Source organism: Oxyura jamaicensis, chromosome 2 (genome assembly GCF_011077185.1).
Source record: "Oxyura jamaicensis isolate SHBP4307 breed ruddy duck chromosome 2, BPBGC_Ojam_1.0, whole genome shotgun sequence".
NCBI classification, from domain to species: Eukaryota; Metazoa; Chordata; class Aves; order Anseriformes; family Anatidae; genus Oxyura; species Oxyura jamaicensis.
Window position 1 is genome coordinate 138,057,714 of NC_048894.1, and position 7,525 is coordinate 138,065,238.

Below are 7,525 nucleotides of genomic sequence, written 5' to 3' on the forward strand. Positions count from 1 at the left end.
GATACTTTAATGTATTTGTACTTGGAGCTCTGTGAGGCAATAATTATTGCAATGCTTTTATCCCTCCTGTATGAGAACCAAGACAGAGAACAATGGTGGGAATTGTTCAGATGAACATGGAAGGTTATGAAAGAGTGAGAAACTGAATTAGCTCTTTCATCTTAGCATTTACAGCATTCTTTCTTTCATGACCTCTACCTAAAGATTATATAGAAAGTGTATTTCCACAATATGCTCTTGCTATGACCTTCTTAAAATAAATATTTTGTTTCCTTCTTTTATGCAGTTTGGAAAAAGTTGAGCTTCTGGAAACAGATCTGAAAAAGATGAGCACAAAGTAAAATGGAAGTAACAGTAATGCTTTTGGGGGCTAAAATATATATAAACTTTCAAAGAACTGCAAAATACAGACTAAACAGTCATTCATTTCAAGTGAAATACATCAGTGGTAAAATTAGAATGTAGTAGTGTACCATCAGTAACTAACAATGTGAGTTCCCAAGGTGAACTTTATAGTTAGAGATTGTGATCTCTGGATGTTGTAACCTTGAAACACCAAAGCAGTAGCTGGAAAATTCAACAGCTATTTGAATGCCTACAAAAATGATTGTGGGTGGAAAACTGAAAGAAAACAGGTGCAGAGATGAGAGATGAGCTATGGTCTTGAAGATTGCCTTACAATGATGGACTATAAAGAAGCTCTTAAGTGTTGTTTGCCTAATGAAAGGTGTTTTGGTTATTTGTTTTCATGTTGTCTAATCAAAATGATCAGGATCAAGTGTTCTAAAACTTGAAAATAGGTAATTCATATTAAGAGACCTTTTTTTTAAACTACAAATAACTTACTGGAACATCTCTACCCGCTCATTAAATGAAGACTGGATAGACGCTCTGTAACTCCAGTAACTGAAAATACCGATAAAGCTAGTGCTAGTCTAGTTCTCTGCCTTTGGAGAAAAGTGGAATCAAGGATACTGACAATCTCTCAAAGCCTTAAAAATGTGTGTGCCAAACGGTCTTCTACCTCTCTTCTTTCTCTTATTGGATCTGTCTTAACTTACTTCAAAATACGCATTACACCAAGCTTCCAAGTCCCAAGATAAATATAACATACTAAATTGTTTTGTGATATAAACAGTGCCTGAAGTTACCAAGACAGTAGTTCTTTTACATCTTTTACATATTCTTTCTTTAAATGTCTTGTTTTGCTAATCTTTTACTGAAACTTGGGATAAAGTTTACATAGAGTACAAAATGCACATACTCAGAAAAAAATGTTAGAAGTTTCTGAAAACTGAACCAGGATATGTGTTTGTTATTGTGTTCCTATGGGTAACAGTTGAACTGTGGTACTAGCAAGTAACAAGAAAACATCTGCAGTGTTTAAAATCTCTTAAAATCCTTTCACTTTTTTAAACTTAAAAAAAAAAAAAAAAAAAAAAAACATGGATATGGAGCAGTAACAGGTTAATGCAGCATACTTTTGACAATTGTTCAACTGAGTTGTGGAGAACTGCAGGTCTTTTTTTTTCTTGGCAAGATAAAGAACGCACTTGGTTTGAAGATGGTCATATCTAGTTGAATTTCAGAAGCTTAAAAAATAAATAAATGAATATGAAAAGTTGAACTGCTTTAATAACAATGAGTTTAATGTTCCACAAAGCACGGGGAAAAAAATAAAAAATCAGTAACTGGGTAGGATGAGGAATCGTTTCCCTTTGAAGTTTGACCACCCAGGTTCAAGATGCAATTTCAGAAAGCTACGCCTGGACAGGGAACTCCTGCAGCCCTGCACTGGCGCTGGCTGCTTGCTGAATAGGTCTTTGAAGATATCTGACTACTCTGGCTGTGTTTATGGGTAAAGATCTCTGCCAGTGTTAACCTCTGGTATTTGCAAAAATTTAGATGGCTGGCACCAACGGTACTTTAGAGTCTCATGGGAATAAATGTTATTATTTCCTGTCTTTTACCCTTTTTGTGCTTATTCTTTCACTCTGATTTTTGTTCCTTATGGTACTTACACTTTTTTTTAATGGACAACATTTAAGCATAGTTAAAAAAAATACTGAGGAATTGGGCAACCTCTACCACACCTTCATGAGCTGTCTGCTTTGTGTCTCTGCAAGTGGAGCTAGGAGTACCTTTCTGATGTACATCTACCAAATCTGCTTCTGTATAATAACCGGATTTTGCTTCCAATTAAAAAGTATTTGAGATGCAAAGTGTAATTAAAAGATTAAAAACATGCCAGGACATTTATATCTGAATTCTTTGCTAATGTTGTTCCTGTATTTCAACTTTGTTCATCAAAAGTAAATTTAAAATAAAAGTTTGCTTTATTTCAGGTCTTGCTGGTTAAAATAAACTAATGACAAACATGAGCTACCTTTACACCCACAACAATTTACCTTCGTTAAATGCTTCACAGGTGGTTTCTCAGCACCAACAGAAGCTGGAAAGGAAGAGGTGACTGAAGACAAGAACCGTTTTTGTAAGAAGAGCTGTGTGGAAGAAAGCACTTTTTGTGGAATGGAAGTGCTAAATGAGCATCAATACTGGGCATACATGAATCAAAGGGACAATGATCTCCAGGCTAGAACATGCTCTCAAGCACAGCAGTATGGAACATCAGGTGTTTTATGTGTTAGAGAAGAATATGATGATATTTTAGGACTCTGTCTGGACATGTGAAGTGGAAAAAGAAAAAAAAAAAAAAAAAAAAAAAGGCAGGAAGAAATTTCACTTCCATTAAGTAAATTTGTAAGTTACGGAGATGATGGTGGGCTTGTTAGACATGGCCACCAAAAGGATCTTAACAGCAAAAGATATGTTCCAGGTTGGGCATGCATTCAGGATGAACAAAGCACCCTTTTTTAATGAAGATATTAGGCATCCCACTTTATCCTCCTAGTGCCTGATCATATAAAACTGGATCTGCCAGATGAAGTCCTTGAGAAAATTAACACTAAATTGTTTAATTAGTTGATGTCTTAAGCTACCTGGGAAGCTGTATTCTCCCCAGACCTAACTTTAGTAGTATCATACCTACTATCAGAGAGTGCATGCCAGTCTTGAATGACCCAGCCAAAGATGGAGGATTCAAGGATGCTGAAGCAGGTGGAAAGGTTCCTTGGCTATGGGTTTGGGTCACCAGTGTTGCCCATGGGACACAGGCCTCTCTTGGACTTGCTCTGTTTCCAGGTTCCTACAGGCAGGGCTGCGACCTAGACTTCCAGCCGAAGAGATTAACAATCCAAGAGCATATCATTAATGAAATGTGAAGACATGTCACTGAAATGTCAATGAGTGCATGCGATGCAAATGCATCAGGCTGGTTCAAGGCAGGACTCACCTTGGAAATTAGTCAAAGCTGTTTTTCCTAAATCGTGATTTCAGTAGGGAAGATCATCGTAAGAACAGACACTGAGAGAAGCTACTAGTCAGGATGAGGTTTCCTAGGAAGAGAAGCAGAAAGTCACCAAGCCAGTAGGACAAAATAAGAAAGGAAAAGCAATGAGAAAACAAGGGAGAACTTTGCCTTTTAAAATAATATAACCTCAACAGCATTAGATATTTTCTGAGCACATATACCGAAAGCTTCTGTAGTTGACAATGGGAAACTGTGAACTTATTTGTGACATGTAGCTTTTTAATCAGCCAAGAGGTGCTGTAATTACAGCAGTGTTACAAGGACAGAAGCACAGAAACCACACAGCAAAGCAAAGTTATGCCACAGAGAAGCATAGCTAGATGAGCAACCAAAAAAAAAAAAAAAAAAAGGACTCCAAAAGACATTTTATTCACAGGAATTTGGTAGGTCTTCCACTGTTCTGGCCAGAACACCATTTCATCTCCATGTGAGACAACGATTTGGCATTGTGCTTGACCATTTCCAGCGCCATTTCACTGTGTGATTAAGATGCAAGTCGACTAAGATTTGTAGTATAGCATATGCAACAATTTTAATGCAAGACTTTATTTGTTGAAGTATCCTTGGGGCTAGCTATGGGATGCCCCTGCTCATGGGGGGTTCAGGTTGGAAATGAGGAGACATTTCTTCTCAGAAAGAGCAGTCAGGCATTGGAACGTGTTGCCCAGGGTGGTGGTGGAGTCACCGTCACTGGGGGTGTTCAAGGAAAGGCTGGACGTGGTGCTTGGGAACATGGTTTAGTGGGTGACATTGGTGGTAGGGGGATGGTTGGACCAGGTGATCTTGGAGGTCTTCTCCAACCTTAATGATCCTATGGTTCTATGATGAAAATCTCTCACTGTGCCTGCCCCAGCAGCCCCTGTAATTCCACGTCCCGTTGGGTCCATCAGTGGGCAGACCAGGTAGGTGCTGTGCAGAAGGCCCACAGCCATGCCTGCAGCGAGCCGTGGTGTGTTGTCACTGAGGCCAAGCTGCCTGGGGACGGTGTGGATGTGAGAAGCCAGGTCTCAGGAATGCCACTGGCTCCACCACCACATCCAGCGGGCAGAGCCATGGCAGCCCCCCACGTTCAAAGCTGTCACTGCCGAATTGTGACACTGCCCCCACCCTCTGTTGTTTTGTGAAACACTTGAGTGTTCTGGACCAATTCATTTGTTTCTGTGGCTTAATCCTCTTCCATCCCTGATCTTCCGTGTATTTTGTGTGCGTCAGCGATGGTGACTATAGACCTCTGGTTTCTGTAAGCCATCCTGAGGCTCTGTGCAAACCTTTCTCGGCTCTTAGCCCACTCCTCAGCGTTGCTGTGCTTCCCCTGAAGAGCCCCTTTTCATAGGGCATGCTGGATACAAAAAGAAATAAATATTTCAGAGATGAAGCTCATTCCTTTAATCTCAGGATTATCACTAATTTGGGCTACCATTTTTTGGAACTGGAAGGACAGAGTTATGGCAGGGCACTAGATGAACGGTGTAGAAAAAACAAGACAGTTCCTTTCACTGAAGAAGCCTTCCTTTCTGAATGGAGCCTGGTATTTCACATCCTAATAACTGTTTACTAGTTCAGGACCCAAGAAAAGTCAGCTTTTCAGTTCCATAAAAGGCTTCACTATTCATCAAGGATTCAGACAGGCAAATAATTTTTCTACCATCGACTAATTCCCAGCCACTCTAATGAACAAATGTTTCTCCTGAGTCTCAGCTCCCTGGTTACTGATGTGGATTCCCTGGAGGTCCATCTGTACCCTTACTGTGCTCTATATAATCACTGTTGTCAAGAATTCAAGTTAGGGCTGGGCTGAGTAATTCTCCCACTCTCCTATGGGCATTGAAGTGGCTCTGCTTTGACCAGATGAGCTCCAGACATCCCTTCCAAGCCAGACACCGCTCCGACAGCCGCTAAGATTGCGCTGTGCGCTTGGTGGGCAGTTTTGCAGCGGGGCCTGCCGGACTCCTTCAGAGTCAAAAAGCTTCACCCAGCAAGCAAGTGGAAACAGGTCTTTGTGTGGGCTTTTCATCATAATGTATACACGATGAATAAGTCTGGATGATGGCCTGAATTAGCCTTTATCAGCGAGGCATTCAGTTCTCCCTGGGAGGTCAGTTGAAGTTTACCTATTTCTGTCTGACAATGTATTTAGTTTAATACATTCAATGCTTAAATGATTACTATAAAAGTAACAGCTAGAGGGAAAAGCAACCATAAGTCAGTTGGCTACTTGGAGGGAAAAAATTGATCTGCTAATAGCTCCAGCATAATTTCCAAGAGGACAAGATTTCTGCAAGACATGCTCTGATATCTGGCATATGTCCCGTTCTTGTTGGTAAAAAGTATTAAAAGAAAACTTAATTAATCTGACTAGTAGAGAGTAAAGAGTAGTAATCTGTCTAGTGAAGAGTAAATCCTCTCACTAGTATTTTCTATTGTGCAAGAATACAGTATTTCTTATAAGTGCTTATTCAGAATGACCCAAGTGAAGAATGACTAACTAACTGTATGACTTTTATTTCACTCTCAAGCCTTCCTCCTGTACACAGGATTTTCCTTCAGTGGGCAAACTTCTGAAGGGTTAGCATATGCTTTCATGACAGCTACTTGCCTCTTTTTTTTGATGAATGCTGTCATTTTGCTCAAACCTCTGCCTTTTTCTTTTTGGTTTGTTACTCAGATGATCAAATTATTTTATTTTATTAATTTAATTTAAATTAAATTATCATATTTTTTTTCTCAGCTTGCATAGTGAACTGTTAACATGATTTGACTTTTACCTGTAGGTAAAGAATCCCAGAAAGTAAAATATTGATACAACTTACACTTTTAAGCTTTTTGCAAAGACTGAAACAGGACATTACTGAATCCATTATAATCCAATAAAAAAACACTTCCTCCTACAATTTTTTAAGATTCCAGTGTTAACACGCATACCTGCAAAGTACTACTGTGACTAAAATGCCACACTTACTGCGTTTATTTAGAAGATTTTAAAAATAAATGGAAGATTTTAAAAATAAGTATATCTGTTCTAGTAAGAGAACAAAGTAGAGGGGAAAGTTTAGGATTATGGTGAAGTATTAAACACATTATATAAATAAAATGTATAAATTAAAATGTGTTAAAAGGAATCGAGGAACTGATCCCACTGATTTTTATGCAGTTCCAAAATTGTGTGTTTTTTTTTTTTTTTTTTGGAAGAATATGAGATATGTATTTCTTAGACCTGCCATAATTTTTCCTGAGAGCTCTTACTTGGGCTTTCTGCAGCAGCACAGACGGCTCTTTGTTTCCTCCATCAGACAGCCAGGCTGCACAGAGCCACTCGAGAAATACAGCAGCCTTCTCTGAGCTCAGCCTCTCACGCTGCCTTGCAGCTTACCCCAAAACATCCGTAAGAAAGTTAACAAGAGCTAAATTATGAACTCGGCAATTAAAGGCACCAAAGGTAGATCAGCAAAGGTACTGGGTGTTGCAGTGCTGAGCACAGCAATGTTAACCCCGGGTGCTTTTTTTTCCCCCCAAATCAGCACACAGCCAGGACTGCCACTCAGCGCCAGAATCCCCATGCACAGCAGAATGGGGAAGCTTAGGAGGCAGTAAGAGTTAAAGGCAGATGAAAGGTCCAGGACTTGGCACTTCCCATACTGGGCCCCTTTTGGCTCCGGATCCTCATCACTGAATTAACGTTTAGACACCTAAGCCTGGGTTTCCTGGTTGTGAAAAGCCAGATGTAACGTAGTTCCTATCTGAGAACAAACCGTGTCTGAGTGGTTAAAGCTTCTCCTCCCTGTGTAAGGAGGTGATCTGTTCTACCAGATCTGTTTGGGGCTCTTCCACCAGATTTGGGGCTATTTCACCAGACTTGGACTATGAACCTGGTCTGTTAGTCCCAGCCTCTGCACTAGCCACGGGCAATGTGTTTCCATTAGAAAATGCTCTTATTTTTTCCTACTGCAGTTGCAGTTGAAGATGAATGAATGAGCACCATTTATTTACTGGTTCAATTAAAAAATAAATAAATAAATAAAAATCATGACTCTAACAAACAGTATTTATAAACTCAAAGAGTTCGCACAAAAATAAATAAATAAATAAATAAATAAA